At 44.4% G+C, this 22805-nt stretch overlaps 1 non-coding gene across 1 annotated transcript; it reads right to left on the reverse strand.

The window, feature by feature from the left end:
* Positions 1–423: 423 nt before the first annotated feature.
* LOC120880681 lies at positions 424–558 on the reverse strand. Its single transcript, XR_005725090.1, has one exon. It is a non-coding gene; the product is annotated as a small nucleolar RNA SNORA48 (small nucleolar RNA).
* Positions 559–22805: the final 22247 nt, after the last annotated feature.

Genomic DNA, 22805 nt, shown 5'->3' on the forward strand with positions numbered 1-22805 from the left:
TGTATGGTGCTTTCTCCTTTTCAGATCACGTCCTCTGCCTTGCTCTTCTTCTTCCCCTCAATCAACCGGATGAGTAAGCAGGAGGGTGCCACATGTCCTTCCCATTTTACAGACCAGGATGTGACATTCACACAGACTCGTGCTGTTCTATGGTCACACAGCTGGGAACTGGCAGAACCAGAACTAGAATTCAAGGCCGTACCTTCAGACCCTTGGCGTTCTCGCTGTTGCAGATAAGTTCCTGTGGATGAGCGACAGGTCTGGAAGCACAGAGCTGGAAATGAGCAAGCCCTAAGATGACGAACACTTCCCAGGTTGCAAAGAATCCACCTGCTAATGTAGGAGACAGGGGTTTGATCACTAAGTCAGGAAGATCCCCTGGAATAGGAAAGGGCAACCCAGTATTCTTTTTTCTTTTTTAATCTATGTGTCTAGGGCATGAACCAGGCATGAGTACAGAGCAAAAGCCAAGCTGGGATAAACAAGGAGGTGTTTTGTCCCTCACTGACCTGAGACAGGCACCATCAACCAGGCGCCACTCTACCCAGGTCAGGGACAACAACCCAATATTCCTGCCTGGAAAATTCCATGGACAGGGGAGCCTGGCAGGCTATAGTCCACGGGGTCACAAAAGCGCTGGAGTGAGCCCACCACGATACACATAAGGTGGTGAGTGAAAGCAGGGGCTACTGTGGCCAAGAGAAAGCCAGCATGTCAGGCTTAAAACAGATCCAAGAAATGACAGTTTCAATGGCCAAGAAGTATAGCAAACATTTCTGGTAGCAACTGAATTTGTTGAATGAGTACGGGAATGAATAACATTAAAAAAGAAGTACACTCTCTAAAGATGCGCACGCTTCCTTATGATCAATTCAGTCACCTCAGCTATGGGAAAGTAACCTCTTAGATCCTCAAAGAGCACTTTTGACCCTCAAAGGACATTGGACAGTGCCTGGATACATTTTTAATCGTCGTGACTGGGGAAGCAGTGCTACTGGCCTCCAGTTAGTAAAGACAGTCAATGCCATTAAACATCCTACCGGGCATAGGCTAACCCCGACACCACCCACACCCCCCCCAAAATCATCTAGCCCAAATGTCAATAGTGCCAAGGTTGAGAAACTCTGCCCTAGAGGAACAAACATTTCCATACTTGCCCTACTTTCAGGATAGAGACAATCTTGGCATTAACCTTTTTTATGGGTCTGTAAGTATGACTACGGGGTAATGGGAGTCCTTAAGGGAAGGAGAAGGGCTTCAAGAATTGTATTTGATTTTAAAACCAAACTGGCTCAGCCCACTATTTTTTCCTCTCTACAAATTTAATACACTCTCCTTTGTGGATAATAAAGGAGTGGAGAAATAAGAATCAAGTGATGTCCTACAGGGATGCGCTTCCACGAGCTGGCAAAGCAAGATCTGAAATATTGATAATTAATCTATACAGACCTTGAGAATGGAGAGCTCTGTTGAGAGCTGGAAAGGTCAAGAAAGAATTGACTGAAACAAAACAAAACAATGTGAAAGGATAAGAGCTCCACGAAGGTCAGGGCTGGAGAAGGCTTAGAGATGATATCGCGGCTTCTTTTCTACATGGGAAAACTGGAGTCCCGGGCAATGTGCCCTGATAATGGCGCTGAGACCTAGACTCAAGCTTCAGAGTGGCTGAGGTGAAGCAATGTCCCTAAGGATTCTGCAGTGTCATTGCAATCAGCACAGGGACAGTTCTGATGGAGTATTTCTCTGTTTACTAGGACATTGTCAGCTCTGACAGGGAGAGAGCTGAGAAATGTTATCCCGTGAAACTGGGCTCTTTAATACAAGGTTGAAAAAATGATACTAAAACTCCTAATGAAAATTTGCACATCACGTTTATCTTTCCTGGTTTATTTACATATGCTCTTTCTCACCTTCTCAATTCTCTGTACATGCAGTCTTCTTGTCTTTCTTTTTTCAATCATCCTTTGGATAGTGACCCATCCTCCCTTCTGTAAATCTTTACTGACACACCCTCTCTTCATATGCATGTGCACACATATGTGAGTGCACACATACACACACACACACCCCATATGAAATAAATCCCTCCCTACTACACATTAATTCTACACTCTATGCATTTTTCTGCAGTACAATAACCTGTGTCATGTTGGATTTCGTGAAAACCAATAAACAGCACCCCTTTATTCCCCAACTGAATTCAGAATCAATCGAGAAATAAGACACAGTTGTCAAACAGATGGATAGAAAAATATAAACTTTATTGGTAAATTTTACTAGAGAACTTGGCTTAGATCTGCAGCCAAGTGTGCCTCTCTAATAATTTCCTCCAGACTGAAACACATGCATCCGGTCCCAGGAGAAGCAGAAGTGTGCTGTGGTGGGTGAACAAGATGATGGAAAGAAAGAGGCCCCACACTTTCTCTTCCTGTATTTCGGTAACTTTTTCCTTTCTTGAGGACCAAATATTTCAGAGTTGACATCAAAATATACAGTCTGTCTCCTCTCTTAGATTGTGGGCAACTTGGGGGCAGGGATACCATATGGTCTATCTTTGTTTATTCAACTCCAAGTTTAGCGTCTGTTACATAGCAGGTCTGCTAAATGAATGATGTTATACATACTTCATGTCTTTTTCTTCTGCCTCATTTCATGCCTTTCAAACAGAAATTGATGCTGCCGGTCCTCCCCCAGCCAGCCAGGCTCCATTCCACCCCACACGTTACAGCAGCCAATTTTACAAAGCCCCTGCGGAGTCGTGTCACCTCCTCTTTTACCGAGGAGGGAAATGAAGCTCAGAGCTCTTTAGTAATCTGAGTATGAATCAAGCCAGCCAGCAAGCAAGTGGTAAAGCCAGCTTCAGTATGTGGACCTCCTCAGCCCTCACGTGCCATGAGCTTCTCCTTGCTAGCTCAGACCTCACCTCTTTCTGCATCTTCTCACAAATTCTTAGCCAATCCTAAGGCGGAAATTTGAATCGACTTGATTTTAATATGCGCTTTCCTGGTGGCTCAGTGGTAATGAATGTCCCTGCCAATGCAGGAGACACCGATTTGATCCCTGGGTTGGTAAGATCCCCTGGAGGAGGAAATAGCAACTCTCCCCAGTAATCTGGCCTAGGAAATCCCATGGACAGAGGAGCCTGATGGGCTAGGGTCCGTAGGGTTGCAAAAGAGTCGGCCAAGGCTTAGCAACTAAAGAGCAACAATTTTTAATATAGTGAGACTGTAGGCTTCAGACTTAGTGGGGTTCAGTGGCCCAGCTACCACTAGAATCCCACCAGCTAAAATAAAAAGGGGTATTTCTTGGCAGAGAGATCGCTAAGCTCTGTGCAGTCCCCCAGCCAGAGCCCATCTTTCCATCCGCCAACACCCCTCTTTGAAAGTTTCCACCCACCCAAGGCTCACCTTCAGGACATAGAGTCTGCCCCGAATTCATTCCTTCTAGACAAACGTCTCAAGGACATACTCCTAAGTACCGAGCACGTGTCTGGCTTCACCCATAATCTTGACTCCTGAGTTCTGCCTACCTGGTCAGGATCTCATTGCCTACTCCTGGCAAACCTGCACACTCACCAAGACCATAGACTCTATCTCCAGCTTTCCTGGGTGTCACCTCAGAGCTGTGCAGTGTCTTCAAGCTGATACCTGCCCGTCCCTGTGGGCAGGGCTCAGGTGAGATCCCGGCCCGCTCTATTCTCTTTCTTCCGTCATCTCCTCACACCAAAGGCAAAGCATCAGGTCTTGGAACTAGGACCTATCATTTGTGAAGCAGGTTGGGGATGAGTAGATTTTACTAATTATCCTCATTTTTAAAATGAAGACACTGAGATCTAAGGAGGCTTAGAAGCCCACCCCAGGTCACACAGGCATGATGATCTGAAGGGAATCAGGGCTTCAGAAATGTTGATCTTTGCATTCCTGAACACATAATCCTGTCTCTTCACAATACAGCCAGACTCACTCTCTCGGCCTCTATGTGCCCCTTCCTGCCTCTTCAATCAGGAGGATGTAAAATGAGAGGAAAGAGAGAATCAAAGGAAGGCAAAAATCGTTCACAATTCAACATAGCTCTAATCTGACGTGACAAGGCCAAGTCCATCTCTTCCTGGTGCCAATTACTTAAAGGGCATTGATGCCATGGCACCATTAAAGTAACAGCCAAGACGAATTGTAGGACCTCGTGGATCAATGTGCTCAGTGTTGTTCAACTTGTTCAGTGAAATAAAGTGGGAGATGATTAACCTTGCCAACGTCAATGTGTTTTGCCATCAAATTCAGCTAAATGAATGTCCATGGCCCTCATTACAGAGTGCACTCTGAGGTAACTAATGTATTAATACCTTATTGGCAGATTATAAAGGGAGAGAATCTCCAGGGCAGGGCAACGAGTCTGAACAGAAGCTACGATTATTTGATATTCTTAGAGGGGAACAGTGACAGATACAAATGCAGAGATGTGGACTGGGTCAGAAATTGAGAGGGAGATACAAGGAAAAAAAAAAAAAGCAATGCCCAGCGTTAGTGAACGGTTGCCTCCTTGATTGGTGGGGTCTGGAGTACACAGACATTGAAAGTGGACTTGAGAAGAAAACGGCAGCTTGCCCATTTCATTTTCTTTTGGGATAGCTGTCTAGTTTGGGAGGGGTTAACTCATCCTTTTAACCTTAACCCAGCTGAGGATTTTAAAGAAATGGGAGCATGCCTCCAAAGAAAGCAGTGAGTGGGTGCAGCGAGCGGTAGAAAGATGGCTTAGGAAGCATCTGATCCCTCCTCTTGCCACCCTTCCCCACTGTCCTGGGGTGGTGAGAACCCCTTGAGGAACCTTGGCTCCTCGGCTAAGGCTGGCTTCTAAGCCAGCCTTCTGCTCTGGGCAAGAATTCTGCATGCTGAATTCCGATCTCTGGGTCTCAGGTTCCTTATTTGTGGAACAAGGGGCTTGGAGGACTGCAAACAGACTTTTTCAGCATCTTGGACGCCTGTAGGGTGATTTAGGGGATCCCGAGCAAAAACACGAGTGGGCGGGGTAGCAGGAATCTGTGTCTTTTCCCCGCTTCTATCTATCCACAGCAGCTCGACAAGCATACATTGTGTATCAGGCTTCTGCATAATATTTCACGGGAAAAATAGATCCCATTGCCAAACAAGACAAAACAAACAAGCAAACAAGCAAATCTGAAACAAAAACCCTGGACCGTGTAATCCCCAATATTTAATAATTTTTAACACTAAAATGTACTCACTGAAAAGTGATAAATGAAGTCCATTATCTAGTCTTTGTAGCTACCAAATGCCATTCACACTGATTTTTTTTTCTCCCCCCCTAACAAATGCTCTGATTATCCTGGCACCATGAGGAAATAACTTCGTTGTGTTTTTACCATTAGTACATGCATTAAGGCCTCATGGGCTGGTGATAAGCTTCCAGAGGAGGGTGAGAACATTTGAAAGGACGCCAAGCCCAGTGGATGGAAAGGGGAGGAGTCCTCTAAGGGAAGAGGCTAATGGTAGATAGGAGGCAGAGATGCTGATGCAGAGAGCAGACATTGGGTCTCCCATGTAGTGGCAATGCTTATTTTATAGCCAAATAGGACTGTGATTGTCCAGTAATTTCTGAGAACTATCTGCTCAGCTGCTCCAAGTTCTGCATTACTGGCTGAAGCTGGGGAAAATTTTTGCCTCCCTAATGTGTACTAAGTGTCTCATCTATCATAAGCTTCTGCTGGTGACTGATTTTTGCTCTTACTCATTCTCCACACTATCTACAAATGTTTCCCAGAACCCAGAGAAACTCTTCTGTTTATAGAAGCTTACATTTTCATTTCCTGAGCCTTGATCTGCTAAAGGTCCTCCAGTTGGGTCAACATTTTCTGTAGCTACTCTGGAGTCCTTTCCTTGGTTACCTGTCCCCATTCGGGGATTTCCAAGTCAGTCCCTACAAGAGATGCTTGTACCAAAGTCACACAAATGAATGTCATGGACTAGTCAGAATTCTAGTTTTTTTCATGTGTGTTCTTAGAAAGTGATGACTGTCTCTCGACTTAGGAATGCTTATTTAAATGTTTTTCATATACATTACCGTATGTAAAATAGATAGCCAGTGGGAATTTGCTATACGACGCAGGGAGCTCAAATCTGGTGCTCTGTGACAACCTAGAGGGGTGACATCAGGTGAGAGGTGAGAAGGAGGTTCAGGGTGGTGGGAACATATGCATACCTATGGCTGGTTCATGCTGATGTTTGGCAGAAACTAACACAATATTGTAATCTTAATCCTCCAATTAAAAATACATGATTTTAGAAATTTTAAAAAGAACACTTTTTTTCATCTAACTGTGTACTCATTGATGGCAGCAGTCATTGTCATTTATTTATTTTAGTTATTATCACTATTATCAGGTTGCCCAAAAAGTTCATTTGGTTTTTTCTGCAATGGTGGTAAAACCTGAATGAACTTTTCGGCCAGCCCATTATCATCTCAATCGGTGTCTCCCGATAATGATGGATGGTATATATTCCTTGGGTTACTTGGAAAAAATTCCTATTCTGAAGCCCCTCCCCTAGAGTTTAAGTCAGTAGATATAGAAGGGTTGTCCAGGAATCTGTAATTAAAAAAAAAAAAAAAAAGATCATGATCCTCATGATCACAGAAGACTAGGAAACACTGAGCTATAAAATAGTGCCCAGCCCAGTGCCTGGCACCAACAGTTCTCAGCAAATGCTTGCAAAGAATAAAGACACTCCAGGATGCAGGCCTACTGACCCAAGCTTAGCCGAGTGAGGAGGAGAGGGGTGCATGAGAAAAGCCCGTGCAACGCTCTGTGTTTCCTGAGTCCAGCCCGGAGGGACTGTGTATATGTCACAGACTCTCAACACCCCAGCCGCCACCCACCTTGCCAGACATGGAGCCCATATCTGCAATACTAGTCAGTGTACTCAACAGGCAGACTGCACACCTCTCCCCAAAATTGTCCCCTTCAGAGTAGCAGATCCCAAGGAGACATCCAGACTGCTGTCCATTCTGGGCTGCTTCCCAGGGTCCCTGCTGCCTCCCGCCCTCTATCTGCTTTGCTATACAAGTGGGGTCCCTTTCTGTCACCGTTGACTCATCGTGGGCTTCTCCCTGATGAACATCTCTGTTCCACGAAGGAGCAGGACTGTCTGAGCCTGTGCTGGGCTTGTCCGCCAGGAACACCTCTTGGCAGAGACTTCCCTTCACTTTCCTATGCGTCCTCTTGTCCCAGATTGTCGACCAGTCATCTGGCCTGAGCTCTTCTGCAGATGTGTCCCCTTGACCTTGTCATGACTTCCCAAATCTGGAAGATTTTGCATAGTTTGGTGATAACTCTTTGAGCACTCTGCACGAGGCTGGTGGTTGAGGGTGCAACAGGGAATAACATGCAACCTCTTTGTCTTAGAATCACAGGAGCTGTAAAAGGCCAGACGTCAAATCCTGGCTACCCTCTGAAAAAATGCTATCTTAAGATTAAGCACAGATGACTATGCAGGCTCACAGAAAGGGCCTTGACCCCGAATGTTTCAGCAGGGAAGGTCTCCTGAAGGAGGTGCTCCTTGATCCGCGTCTGAAGGAGTCAGTTGTCCAAGGACGAAAGCCAAGCCTGATGGGCATGTAGGAGGAAGAAGCCGCATGCACAGAAACAAATGTTTTGGTACTTAGATTCCCTGCATTATTTGAATATCCTGGCCTCAGACTCAGTTCCATTTAGGGAAAAGAGTTCTAGGATCAGGAGTCAGAAAGTTGTAATTATTTTTCTTTTTTTTGTTGTTAGTTGTATGACCCTAAAAGAGTCACTGCTTTTCTTAAAGTTTCAAGACTGTCTTCTCTGTAAGGGGTTTGGAGAGATTTGTGATCTCTTCTAGTTTATTCTACTCTGAATCTTCCTGTAGTACATGTGTTGTTATTTAGCATAAGAAATTGTTCTACTTGCCAGGTAATATTTGCATGTGTATGCATTTGTGGGTGCCACACAGGCATTCATGTATATTTGGGCTCATAAGACCCATCTAAGTATAGCTGCCTTTATTGTGGAATTAAATTGTATGTTAGGGAGAAGGCACACTTTTTTTTTTTCCAGACAATCATACATTATACAACACACACACACACAAACACATACACACACATACCCAATCTGTTTGGAGTAGACCGCCCAAGAAGGGTGGGAGGGGGAGATTGGGTGAAGGGGAGCAGAACATGAGGCTGTCACAGCCTGTGGCTTAAAAATGGCTGGAGCTGCAATTAAAAGAGGCAGAGGCCAAAGGTTATTCCCTGGCATTTTGCTTGGGGTGGATAATTTTAGAGGGTGATGTGTCTTAGCTTGTTGAGATATTCTGAGAGACTTGCAACAGCTTAAGTCTGGCCAGCCTAAAATAAAAATCAGAAAGGCCAACACATTCAAAGATACCAGAGAGACGCAGCACATTGGTTGACGTTAAATGCAGAAAAAACTCAGCGTGATTGACGCTGCTCCTGGATCCTTATTTTTTGATTAATAGTAGATATTGGATAATTTTAAAATTATTAATTATTTCAAGAGTGCATACACGATATCAGCTAGTCTTAGGCAGTCCTGTCACTGGGAAGGTTAAATACTTTCTGTACTTGATAATTACCTAATCACCATTACTCTTTTACATTCATTCTGCCCCAGAATTCATTATGACTGGGTTGGGTTATTAAAGCTTCCATGGAAAGAAATATAGCACCCTGTTGTTTGCACAGGGTTTAGCAGCGAATAAAACACCCTACTCTCCCAGGCGACTCCAGAAGAGCCCAGAATAGATTCTCCTGCCAGTTTGTTAAATTTGCTCTCAGGCTCACCTTTGTGTGTCCACTAGCATGAGCTGCATAAGGAAATGCAAATGAGCCCCTACCTGGGGAAACCTGAGGCCAGAGGGAAATGGCCTGCAGGAGAGGAAGGTGATGGCAACTAAAGAAGGGATGCCTCACTCCAGAATGTGGCACTCCGAGGCACTTCGGAGAAACTGCTGTTTCCCCCAGACCCTCTACATGGCCACTTGCTAGCAGGTCTCCCCAGCGATCACCTCCGTTAGTTTTGTCCTTTTGGCAAAACTGTTTGTCTAATCAATGTCAGCACAGCGAGTGAGGCCAGAAACCCCTCTCACAACCTTGGCCGAAGCCTGAATTCATGAGAGCTGCAAAGGGTTAGGAATAAAATGCAGTCACAAAGGTAAGCTTGGCTTTTACAAAAGCTGCCTTGGCTGAGATTACGCTGAATGACAACCCTTAGTGCGGGCAAGGCAGTGGAGGATGAGGGGAGCTCATACACAGCTAGCTGCTAAGTCACTTCAGTCGTGTCCGACTGTGTGACCCCATAGACGGCAGCCCGCCAGGCTCCCCTGTCCCTGGGATTCTCCAGGCAAGAACCAGAGTGGGTTGCCATTTCCTTTTCCTACAGCTAAGGGCTGTGTAAATTGATATAAGCTTTCTGGAGGGCGGTTTGGCAAACTGTATTAACAACCTTAATAAGGTGCATATCTTTGACTGCATTTTCCTACCTTTGGGAATGCATAAAGATATATCTCTAAAATATTAAAATATTAATAAGAAGCCTACATGTTAAACCATAGGGAATTGATTAGGTTAAACATACTTTAATATACTTTAAAAAAGTCAAGCTATGAACTATTTATTGATAGTGGAAATATCCCTTATGTATCTTTAAATTTTTTTTAAAAAAGAAGCTACAAAAAAGTAAGATACAATACTTTTTCATTTTAAAAAGTGTCTATAAATATGCGCTACAAAAGTATGGAAAGATACAAGGCATGATTGTTAACAGGAACTACAGGTGGTGCATACTGGGTGTTTTTGTTTCTCCGAGTTTTTTTTTAAACTAATTTTATCGAGGTATAGTTGCTTTACAATGTTGTGTTAGTTTCTGCTGTACAACAAAGTCAATCAGTTACATATATACATATATATACTCTTTTCTAGATTCCTTTCCCACTTACGTCACACAGGGCACTAACTCGAGTTCTCTGTGCTATACAGTAGGCTCTCAAGAGTTATCTAGTTGAGATATACCAGCGTATATACGTCAATCCCAGTCTCCCAAAACATCCCATGCGTCTTTCTCCCCTTGGTAACCATAAGTCTGTTTTCTGCATCTGTGACTCTATTTCTACTGCACCATCTTCCTAGGTTCCACATATAAGTGATATTATAGTATATTTGTCTTTCTCATTCTGACTTACTTCACTCTGTGAAATAGGCTCTAGGTTCATCCACCTTATTAGAACTGATTCAAATGTGTTTCTTTTCATGGCTGAGTAATATTCCATTGTGTATATATCAAGCAATCATTCTCCAATGAAAAATTAATTAAAAAAAGAAGTATTATACTCATCTTGGACCATGGACAGACAAGCTTTAGAGAAAATGCCAACAATCTGGAAAAATAGAAAGGTAAATGAACCTGAAAACTTAAGTCTTTGAGCAACTTTATTAGCTAATTCTGGAAATATCTGCCTATGAACTTCTTAATATGTGGGATAATAAACACCTATTTTAGTGGAGCTTTTGATTACTTAAAGCCCAAAGCAAAATATCTTGGGCTTCCCTGGTGACTCAGATGTTAAAGCATCTCCCTGCAATGTATGAGACCTGGCTTCAATCCCTGGGTCAGGAAGATTCCCTGGAGAAGGGAATGGCGATCCACTCCAGTATTCTTGCCTGGAGAATTCCTTGGACAGAGAACTCTGGCATGTCCATGGGGTCACAGTCAGACATGGCTGAGCAACTAACACTTTCACTTGCAAAGTGTATTAGTCATCCTTCGCGTCTCTAATTACTTCTGGCTCACATAAAGAAGGTAGTTAGCTATGACCAACATATTTTAAAATGTTGTATGATAGAGTTTTAAAAAGCTACCAGGGGTCAAAACACACTCTAGAGCTGCACTATTTAAATGGTGTGGTACTGGTGCATAATAGGAAAAATAAAATCCAGATACAGACTCATATATATATGGAATTTGGTGCAAAGGGGATCTGATAGTGTAATGATTAAAAGTACACCTTGAGGAATTATACTGCTTGGCTTCAAATCCTGGCCCCAGACAATTATTAGCTATGGAAATACAGGAAAGTTACTTAGCTTTAGTCATTTTCTAAGTTTTAGTCACCTCAGCTATAAAACATGAATAGCAATGTCTTTGACATAGTGTTGGTATGAGAGTTAAATGGCATAATATATGTAAGGATCTTAGTATATCATAGAAAAATTCTAAATTTTTATGGTGCTTGGTACGTGATAAAAGATATACTGGCACCACTTAGGCACCATTTCAGAATCTTCATCCACATTTTATTCCAGGCAGATGCCATCCTGTAAGTAGCCACTAGCCATATGTGGCTCTGTATATTTAAATTTAAATTAATTAAAGTTAACCTAAAATTAACAGTTCAGTTCCTCAGTTGCACAAGCCACATTTTACCAGTGCAGACTCATATAAGGATTAGTGACTGCCACACTGGGCGGCGCAGATATAGACCATTTCTCTCACTGTGGAGAGCACTATCAGACGGCCCTGTTCAACGGCTTTTGGTAAAAACTGGCTCATGGAATGTAAGGTGAGATCAAACAGCACTTGTCTTTGGTCCTTACCACTTACCTCTTACTTTTTGCTGGGGAGCATCATGCAGAATGTAGGTGAGAACGTGTTCTGCACTCATACAGGCCCAACCTGGAATTACAGGGGGATATTCATGGGGCCTCTCTTGACCAATGACAAATTGGAGTCAAGGGATACATTCTTCTCCTTTACACTTGAAGTGTATTTAGTAAAAGTCCCAGAATATTCAGTAAAGTTAGTTTTATTTTTATTTTTTTCCAAATAAAATTTTATTTTTAAATTATTTTCTTATTTCATAAATATGTAATTGACCTACAGCACTGTATACATTTGGGGAAGGAAATGGCACCCCACTCCAGTATTCTTGCCTCTAGAATCCCATGGGTGGAGGAGCCTGGCAGGCTACACAGTCCATGGGGTTGCAAAGAGTCAGACATGACTGAGTGACTTCACTTTCACTTTTTTCAGTGTATAAGTTTAAGGTGTATCAGCCACCCAATCTTTAATGCTTTGCTACAACAACCCTAGGAAACAAATGTACCCATAATCTATCACTGAGCAGAAAATGGAGTCCCAGAGTCATAAGCATAACATCCATTTACTTTATCCATAAAACTTTGTTGTTTTTATTCTCAAGTGCTTACATGTACCTACAAAGCTTCTGAAAGAATATTCACAAGGCTGTTCAACAAGACTACCCCTGAGAAGGGAACTTGTTGGGTTAGGCCATTATGGGGATGTCTTGTTATTTTCCTGTTTTCTATTTTCCTACAAATTGACTATTTCATTTTTCACTCCATTACTTTTGTAAAGTATATCCCCTCCCCAAATTCAACTCCCTTGTGCAACACTGGACCTTTTTCTTCTGGAGGTGGAGAAAAGAAATATGCGCTAGAGCAGAGAAGAAGGAACCTGGCACAGGGCAAGAAAAACGGGGGCTTCGAGGCCTGCCCACCAGTGAAGCGCACCATACCTCTACAAATGACCCAGTTTTGTTCCTTTTTAGTATCCTACTGTATACATGTTGCATATCTTCCTTATCCATTCCTCTGCTGACGAACATTTAGGTTGCCTCCACATCCTGGCTATTGTGAATAGTACTGGATGGACCTAGAGAGTGTCATATGGAGTGACGGTTAAGTCAGAAAGAGAAAAGCAAGTATCATATGTTAACACATATACGTGTAATCTAGAAAAATGGTGTAGGTGATCCTATTTGCAAAGCAGAAGTCGTCTCACAGATGGAGAGAACAACTGTATAGAAACTGAGAGGGGAAGAGGGGGGATGAATTGGGAGATTGAGATGGACACATCTGATCCCATGTATAAAATACACAGATTTGATTCTATATATAAAATTGGGAGATTGAGATGGACACATCTGATCCCATGTATAAAATACACAGATTTGGTTCTATGTATAAAAGTAGAATCAAATAGAATCAAATCACATAGAATCAAATCTGTGTATTTTATACATGGGATCAGATGTGTCCATCTCAATCGCATGCCAAACAATGCCAAAGAATGCTCAAACTACCGCACAAATTGCACTCATCTCACATGCTAGTAAAGTAATGCTCAAAATTCTCCAAGCCAGGCTTCAGCAATACGTGAACCGTGAACTCCCTGATGTTCAAGCTGGTTTTAGAAAAGGCAGAGGAACCAGAGATCAAATTGCCATCCAGAGATCAATCTGCTGGATCATGGAAAAAGCAAGAGAGTTCCAGAAAAACATCTATTTCTGCTTTATTGACTATGCCAAAGCCTTTGACTGTGTGGATCACAATAAACTGTGGAAAATTCTGAAAGAGATGGGAATACCAGACCACCTGACTTGCCTCTTGAGAAATCTGTATGCAGGTCAGGAAGCAACAGTTAGAACTGGACATGGAACAACAGACTGGTTCCAAATAGGAAAAGGAGTACGTCAAGGCTGTATATATTGTCACCCTGCTTATTTAACTTCTATGCAGAGTACATCATGAGAAACGCTGGACTGGAAGAAACACAAGCTGGAATCAAGATTGCCAGGAGAAATATCAATAACCTCAGATATGCAGATGACACCACCCTTATGGCAGAAAGTGAAGAGGAACTAAAAAGCCTCTTGATAAAAGTGAAAGAGGAGAGTGAAAAAGTTGGCTTCAAGCTCAACATTCAGAAAACGAAGATCATGCCATCTGGTCCCATCACTTCATGGGAAAAAGATGCGGAGACAGGGAAACAGTGTCAGACTTTAATTTTTTGGGCTCCAAAATCACTGCAGATGGTGACTGCAGCCATGAAATTAAAAGACACTTACTCCTTGGAAGAAAAGTTATGACCAACCTAGATAGTATATTCAAAAGCAGAGACATTACTTTGCCGACTAAGGTCCGTCTAGTCAAGGCTATGGTTTTTCCTGTGGTCATGTATGGATGTGAGAGTTGGACTGTGAAGAAGGCTGAGCGCTGAAGAACTGATGCTTTTGAACTGTGGTGTTGGAGAAGACTCTTGAGAGTGCCTTGGACTGCAAGGAGATCCAACCAGTGCATTCTGAAGGAGATCAACCCTGGGATTTCTTTGGAAGGAATGATGCTAAAGCTGAAGCTCCAGTACTTTGGCCACCTCATGCGAAGAGTTGCCTCACTGGAAAAGACTTTGATGCTGGGAGGGATTGGGGGCAGGAGGAGAAGGGGACGACCGAGGATGAGATGGCTGGATTGCATCATGGACTCGATGGACGTGAGTCTGAGTGAACTCCGGGAGTTGGTGATGGACAGGGAGGCCTGGTGTGCTGCAATTCATGGGGTCACAAAGAGTCAGACACTACGGAGCGACTGAACTGAACTGAATAAAGTGCACTGTTGATTCTATGCATAAAGTAGACTGAGAGCCGACTGCACAGCATACGGAACTCTACTTAATTCTCCCCGGTGACCTGAATGGGAAGAAGCCCAAGAGGGAAGGGGGACAGGAATATATGGGGCCGATTCACTTTGCTGTACAGTAGAAACAGACACAACATTGTAAAACAACTATACTCTAATAAAATTGATTTTTAAAAAAATGTGCCACTGACAGAACTCTTAATGCCCTGGAGCTGCCAAGAGCGGGAATTGAATCTCCACGTGAGGGGAGAGGATGGGCCCCCTTTCCACTGGGCAAGCGAGCCCCCTTCCTTAGACGCTTCCCCTGGCAGCTGCCATCCACCCTGCCACTCTGCCCCAAGCTGGCAGGATGCAGCATCGGTGTCATTCTGAGCCCTGGTTTGAAGTGTGTCCCAGGCTTATTTCTGAATTATCTGGTCATCACAGCAGGGCCAGTGCTGGAGATGGTTGGCACAGATGACCTGAAATCCTGCCTCATCCCACCTCCTTCTCTTCCCCAGCTCTGAAGAGGCTGCTCGGGGAGTTAGGAAGGTCTGGAGGTGGTGGAGGGTGGAGAGGAGAAAGGCAGGGAGAGACGTGGGAGTTTCTGACGACAGAGGGGAGGGGGCACAGTTAGCGATGCCAGAGAAGCGAAGCTGCGCCATTGAGGAAAGCCACTCTCAGGCCTCTGAGCAACTCCGTCTTGGTCCCTTTCTCCTCTTCCTCCCCCTTGCTTCCTCCCCTCTTGCTTCACAACACTTAGCACCTTCGTATTTTCTTTTCTCCTCCTTTCAAACCAGAACAGGGTTTGATCTCCCCAAGAGAGTGAGATAATCGCCGATCATCATTAGACAAGTAGCCTTTTCCCTTTTGCAGCAGCAAAATCTGGAATTAAACTTCAGATGCTGAAGGGACAAAGCCCTCAAGTGGCGAAGGAGGATTTTCAGAGCTTTAAAAGCCTCCCCAGGAGTCTCTGACATAATATATCTAGCCCTTGTTTGATGAGAATGAGGAAAAAATAGGTGATACCTATGTGAATATCCATATACTGCAGCCCTTTCCACACCCTGCCGGGGTAAGCTAGTCCCCATTTTATGGAGGAGTGACTGAGTCAAAACATTAAGTAACTTGTCAACATGTGACAGAAGCGGGGTTTTAACCCGGGATGTCTGGCTGTGGGTTTCGGTGCTTATCAACCTATTACACTCTTTCTTATAAGTGAGTCTGGAGCGCTGATCTCTGGAAATCCTCAGTGAACCTTGTGAACAAGGGACTTCAGGAGAGCCAAGGGATAGGGTGTGAGTCAGAGAGACACTTGGGATGGACAGAATGTAAGCAGCTCCCTGGCAGGAGCACCCCATGGCAAAGGTCTCATTAGACTGTAGAATGTGCCATCGTAGTGTGGCAGAGACACAGCATGCTTGAGGGGAAGTGGAATCCCAACAGCAGGTGGAACTGAATTAGGTCGCCAGAGACTAGGAGCAACCATTCTCTCTTTTGACCCCGTTCCATGCTAAACGTGACATTTAGGAAACCATCGCTTGACCCTACAGAATCTGCACACAAGCCTGCCTTTCTGTGTTCCCTCTCCACTCTCCCAGCTCATTCTCAAGTTCACACTTCATAGGCTGGACAGGACAACGCCTGTGACCTTCATCCCTTAAGGTTTCTAGGACCTTATTGCCCTTGAGGATTCAGCCCACGGTCTCTGGTTATCATAGCATTCCAGGATTTTAAATGCCTCTTTAAAAAGTTGGTGGATGGGAAAACCACATCCACCGTGGAGTTTTGCAAGTTAAATATTTTTACAATTTCCAACCCAATGGCAAGGAGATCAAACAGCACAGCTGAGAAAGAAAGCTGTACAAGGCAATTCGATTCTAGAAGCTGCTGGCCGGTATTAAAATATTCCATTGTCCTTTGTCCTTTCCCCACCTTGCTTTCTTCTGGAATAAGAGCCTTTGACTCTCCAGGCAGCCTGAAAGAAGTTTATGGATGAGACTGATATTTAAGACTCTGGCAAAGTATGACCTTCAGCTTCCCAGTAAGCGTCAAGGACAAACGGCAGTGCTTGGGACTTGAGACTTTAATTCCCACCAATTGCTTCCCCCTAGTCTATTATGCATGAGAAATGCAACCGGCTCAGCCCTGGTAATCCGGGGCCGCCTTTGAATCACAGACCCATAGAGTATCAGAGCTGGCTTTGGAGATCACTGAGTGAGTCCAACCTCCTCATTTTCTAGACGAAGAACCTTGCTTCAGGTGTGTGTGCCTCTCAGGTTGGACTCTGCTCTGGCTCACCTTTCCCAGAGACACAGAGCAGTCGGCGGGGTTATGTGGTTCTCAAGCCAGTTAATGTTGCTAACGAGCAGGCAACGTGGGAGTATGACAGAGCCAGCAGGCAAGGGCAGAAACCATGGACCTGGGTTTCAGTGAGGCTGAACGTGGACCGATTCCTTGCTACTGTGAAACTGAAGGAAAGGATGAGGTATGAGCCAGAACCTTGAGAAGGTTCTTTATAGAGGCAGGAAGGAGGATATTTTTTGTTTGTCCCAATTACCTCTTTACCTCTTTCTTGTTTGGCAGAGGAATTCCGAAGTTTTCCACATTCCTTCCAACCCAACGAGGAGGCTACTGTCCTCTAGCTCTCTGATGTCCCCCGAGCATGATCCCGGCAGCAAATCATTTTGTGCTTTGCATGTGCAGAGCATTTTGAGGGCTTTGCATGTGTTCATTCACTGAAAGCTCATAAAACTCCCAGGAGGCGGGTGTGAAAATGAGCCTCATTTTATAGACGAGGAAACCAAAGCAAAGAGAGATGAAGTAACTCATCCTGGGTCACATAGTGATACCATCAAAGTCTTGAGGAAGGAGAAATGTTTTGGCAAGAGGGGCTTCCAATCTGGGGTAAACTTCCTGAGGCAGTGGTGAGTTAAGCTTGACCAGGGGTCTCACTGAAGCAGAATACTCTTGTAAACATGCATACTCCAGGTAAGAGACGTATTCTAGAGGAAATGAAGACTTGAGAGCCTGGATAGGTTGCTTGGGATTCTAACTCTTGCTAGCTATATGAGCTTGGGCAAGATACGTGATGTCTTCAAGCTTCCATGTTCATATCTGTCAAACAGATGTAACAATGGTTTTGATGCTTATAAGGGTAATAAGAATATATACCTTGCAGAGTTGTTATTAAGGTAAAAGTTATCATGTAGGGTTTGCTGTTGGTGGGCATTAAGAAAAAAAAGGTAACCCCTGTTAAGCAGCCACCTCCTTTCCTCTTGTTTCCAGGTAGATGTGCTTCCATTTCTATAATCCTCCTGAGTTCTCTCTTCTTCATTTACTCAGTAACTGAAGCACAAAAAAGTAAGTAGCTTTCCCAAGGTCACCCAACTAGTAAGAGGGGAGCTATGATTTCAACCCAGACAGTCTGGCTTCAGAGCCCACATGCTTTGATGCTTCACCATCCCAACTCCTCAGAAGACCAAGTACACATGATATCAAGTGTCTTCTCTCTCCCTGGCAGGAAGAAGGCTGAAACCACCAACATTCTGGAAAAGGCAGCATGGGGAAGCAGACTCAGAGCTGATGACTCAAACCACTCATTCTCCAGTCATATTTTATATCCCCACTTCTTGTTAACTCGAAGAGAGGGGATCTTGGGAGGTGGTGTCCACTTGCCCCTAGTTCGCCCAGGAATCTTTGGAAACATCCATTTTTCTCATGTGACTGTCACGGTCCTTCTTTCACTCTCAGAAGTACCTGAGTTTGGAGATACATTCAATGGTTGTTCTATGCAAAAGGCATATGAAATGCTTAGGCAAGTGAGAGGAGCAGGCCATAGACAAGACTATTGGCATCTTCTCTAAGGCAGAGGAAAAAAAAATTGGCCATATTCTTTTTTTGAGGGCTGAGTTAGTTGGCGCTCCGAGAAACGAAGACCGCAAGACCTCTTGGAATGTAGGCTTCTTGAGTTTTGCCTTGGCAGGACTATCTTTGTTCTGGCTCTTGAATGAGTCCCACTCATGCCTTCCCAGGGCCATCAGAACCCTAAATGACAGCTTAACAGCAGGCAATCAAATTGTTTCATGCCTCTTTCAACATGGTCAGGAGCAGCCCTCGGGCAACCTGTTGCCAGGGACAAGGACAGAAAACCTAAAGCGAAGAATGACCTGCACAGCCTAAACCCTGGAGTTAAATTTACCGGCATAATTGCCAGATGTAATTTCCCTGCACCTCTTTCTCCTAAGTGCTCTCAAAGAGCAAAGCACTTAGTAAATTATAAGGAGGAACCAGCACAAAAGTGCTTACAAATAAGAATTATGGAAAATCAGAAGCCAAATGCTCACAACAGCATTTTTTTTTTTTTATTTAATCAGAAACAGAGTCAGAACCTATACAGGAGGGGTGAAGTCTCTCAGGCAAGCGATAACATAAGCTGTTCATATACTTTAAGATCTAATCTATCATTTTAAAAATTATTTTATTACAGGCAGTTTCGTAAAAAAAAAAAGAGTCTGTGTTCCATTATTCTACTGGGTATCCCAAGAGAAGCCCAATAAAGGGTAATGATAGAATGACTGGGAATAAAGTTTATGGCATTAACTCACCAGGCGAGAGAACAAGCGAGAAGCAAAGTTGGGTGGACAAGGGAATTCAGCTACCAACCGGTCCACGCTGATTGGGTTTGGGAGATGTTTCTACTGGTTTTCATTTCAGGAAAGGGAGTCTGTCACACAGAAGATGGCATCTGACCTCAGCTGCAACGATGGCAGAAAGAAACAAAGCCCGGGCTTTCTGGAATCTTAGGCAATCCCACAGGAAGACTTTGAGTTTCTTAAAAACAGAGCCTGGAGGAGCCAGCCGTCTATCAAAGTGATTGTGCTTTTGCCGGCGCCACATCAGTCACCTCCTGGGGGCAGATCACGAAGCACAATCGGGCGCACAGTTTTTTTCATGTCTCCCCATCACAGCTGGAAATTGTAGCTCTGGGTTCATGGGAGGCTATGTTTGGGAAAAACAGCCGACCGGGCATCTTTGAAAACCACAGATCACATATATAAACATGTCTAGTACAGTGTGTAGAATACAATAGGCACAAAAAAATGTGAGCCCCTATTTTCCTCGCCCTTCCCAGCCATGTCTCTGCTGCTGCTGCTGCAGCTGCTAAGTCACTTCAGTCTTATCCGACTCTGTGCGACCCCATAAACGGCAGCCCACCAGGCTCCCCCGTCCCTGGGATTCTCCAGGCAAGAACACTGGAGTGGGTTGCCATGTCTCTAGAACAGCAAAATATTGGAAGAGGCCTAGAGATAAGACTTTGAGGGGCTCTTGGGGACTCAGTCCACCTCTCTGCCTCTATCCAAGTTCACAATGAACTCACCCCACTTGGGAAGCTCACCTCTTCTCAGGATGAAATGTCTTCAAACTCCTCCTCTGCTTTCAGCGTCACCCACGAGTGCCTCGTAGGCCCCCGCTACTAAGGTCATGGCTCCGCGCGAGCTGTAGGCTGATTTAAGATGGAACTGACCTGAGAGCCTTCTCTTTCACTCTTAGAGCTTCCTTCTTTAAAAACAAAACAAAACAAAAAAACTTTCTGCCCTGGTTAACTTTTTTGCTGTAAATCCAACAGGCAGCCCTGAGGAAGAAATGAGTTACGGAGAATAAACTAATGCTCTCAATACCTAACAGGAATTCCTCTGTTGCCAATGGGAACTTCCTAAATGCAAGGCTTTAAAGCCAAGATCTCTCTTTTTCTTGCCAGTCAGAGATTCCTTTCCTGCATTTATTCCCAAAGTCTCAAGCGGCACTGAAGGCTTCCAGCATCCTGAGTCACAGAAGACTCACAACAGACAGTGTACAGGCTGTGCATCTATAGAGCGTGGCCCCAAAACCCTGAGATGGGCCGTCCTGCTATCTCCAGAGGGCGCTGACCAGCTACCAGTGAGCCGGCTCGTCCCTGCTCCCATCCCCAGGGAGAAGCGCGTTAAAAAGCACTGTGGCAGAGTTCATTCGGAGAGAATGCTATTGGCCTACCATCTCTTTTCTCTACATCATCAAAATCGGTCAGTTTGATAACGCTTTATATCCTTTCCACATTGTCAGGTAAGATACACTGCAAATGTATATGGCTTAACAAATATATGGTAAATAAGCATTCTTTCCCTGTCTTTTCTATTGATAAAAGATTCTATGGAAAGTTGGAGGAAAGAAAGCCGCTTTGTAAAAATGATAGATATGGTATAAAACCCCATGGTTTAAACATCTAACTTGCTGAGTTTTAATGGGCTTGTCATCACCGGACTGTTAGCTTAACTTATGAAAATCAAGAAAATGCCTTTTTGTTGCTTCATAAATCCTGATGAGCAATAGTCCGACAACAGAAAACAAGCTCTGATTTTGGAATGATTGCTCTCTGTGTATCGCCAGTAATGAAGTATGCAGGAAATCGAAGACTTATTGCTCACAGATATTAGCACAGACCCAGATGGCTCAATTTTTTTTTACCATAATAGATAATTCTTGAATTATGTGCCTAACAAAGACAAATTCTAGAACCATCGGAAAACATTTATTATATTAACAAGTGTGTTTTCGATTCCTTCAAAACAGAATGTAATTTAATCTCAGCTTCAGAGACAGATTGGAAATGTTAAATGTCTGCTTTTCAGAAGTGATTTCTGTAGGGAGAAAAGTATTCACCATCAGCTTGAGCCGTGGAACTGGGGGAAAGGATGTTTATCTTAACAGCACAGAAAGGGAGAAGTTGTGGATTTTTTCCCCATTTTCTTTTTCATTTTTTAAATGGAGAGCAGATTGTATACATCCTAGTCCTTCCCCAGGGCAACTTCTGCCTTGCTGCACACAACATATTCCACTGTGAGAAAGAATAATTATCTGATAGTGACAGGGACCCTTCTTAGTGTTCTGTGTGTATCAATGAAAACCCGGGACCTATATATTACTCTAGGGACTCAGGTTTGCGATTTTTCAGGGAGGTCCCTGATAATCATCCCGGGAAGGATGGCTGGAGCTGTGGAAGCTTTGGAAATCATGCCATATGAAAAACAGCAGAAGGACCGAGGTTGTTGGACTTGGAGAAGAGAGACACTCGCAGGTGGAGTGTTGGTGGGAAAGGGGATAATTGTGGGGGGCTGTCCGTCCTTCATGGAGGGGCACATTGCTTCCACACTGGGACCAATGTCTACATTTCCTAAGAGAAAACACTCTCACTTTAACTAGCGTCCCAACTCACCTTTCAGAGAATCGAGCACCCAGAGTGCTCTACCAAAACTTTAAGGACTTGAATCTGGGTATGGAATGGGGAGGATGGAGTCAATGGAGGTGTGAAAGGCGGTGCCTGGGGAGAATCAGGGAGTGAAAGTCAGATAGTCCTAAGGAAGCCTCCACCCGAATGATGGAGATCTATGCCAGGCGGTGGAGTGGAGACAGGAGGTGGTGGGGCTTAACTGACGACTTCAGAAAGAAACCAAGAAATGCCAAGGGGGACGACTGCCATCAGCGTTGGACACACCTGCAGTGCTTGTCACAGAACATCTGTACCCTCCCCTGCGGGCAGGAAGGGAACGGTCAGAGTGCGGAGGAGCCAGTTTGGATGAGGAGGAACTTGCCAGCAGAACTGCCAAGGTGAAGCATCAGTGGGCTTGTGAAGAAGTGGCATCTGGATACCTGTTCCCGGTCTTGCAGGAGCCAGCTGGGTCTGTGTCAGGAACGCTGCAGAGGGATGCCAGGCTTTGGTGGAGGCCCTTTCTGGGTGGCATCTGAGGTCCTACCAGTCCCGAGTCAGTGCCAAAATACATCTTCTTGGCCACTATGATTCATTCATTCAACATCTCTTTATGCAATCCCTACTCTGTGCAAGGCAAAGTGCTTGGCCCTGGGGACATGGGGGGTCAACACACAGGGGTTGAACCTTGCTCCCAGGGAACCATTCCCGGTGGGGGCAGACAGGGAGTGAGCAGGAATTACAGGGGTGCTGGTGATGAAGACGAGGGGCAGGTGCTGGGGTGGGTGCCCTAGGCAGATGGTCTGATAAATGAGGGCAGACAGCGTGGAGGGAGTGATTGTGAGACTGACCTATACTGCCCGTGGGAGTTACGTAGGAACAGGGAGGAGGAAAGAAAAAGAAAAGATCCCATGCAAAGAGAACCACACATTTTACAATATGGAGGGAAGAAAGGGAAGTCCCACCATTGGATCACTCTTTACCTGGGAAGTTAGAACAAAGCAAACCATCACCCTGCTGGCTTGGTCTGCTCAGCTTAATTAGTTACATTAAATTAAAAGTTAAAGTGGGGGAGAACAGAGAAGGAACATAC

The sequence above is a fragment of the Oryx dammah genome, unplaced genomic scaffold (genome assembly GCF_014754425.2).
Source record: "Oryx dammah isolate SB20612 unplaced genomic scaffold, SCBI_Odam_1.1 HiC_scaffold_21, whole genome shotgun sequence".
Classification (NCBI taxonomy): domain Eukaryota; kingdom Metazoa; phylum Chordata; class Mammalia; order Artiodactyla; family Bovidae; genus Oryx; species Oryx dammah.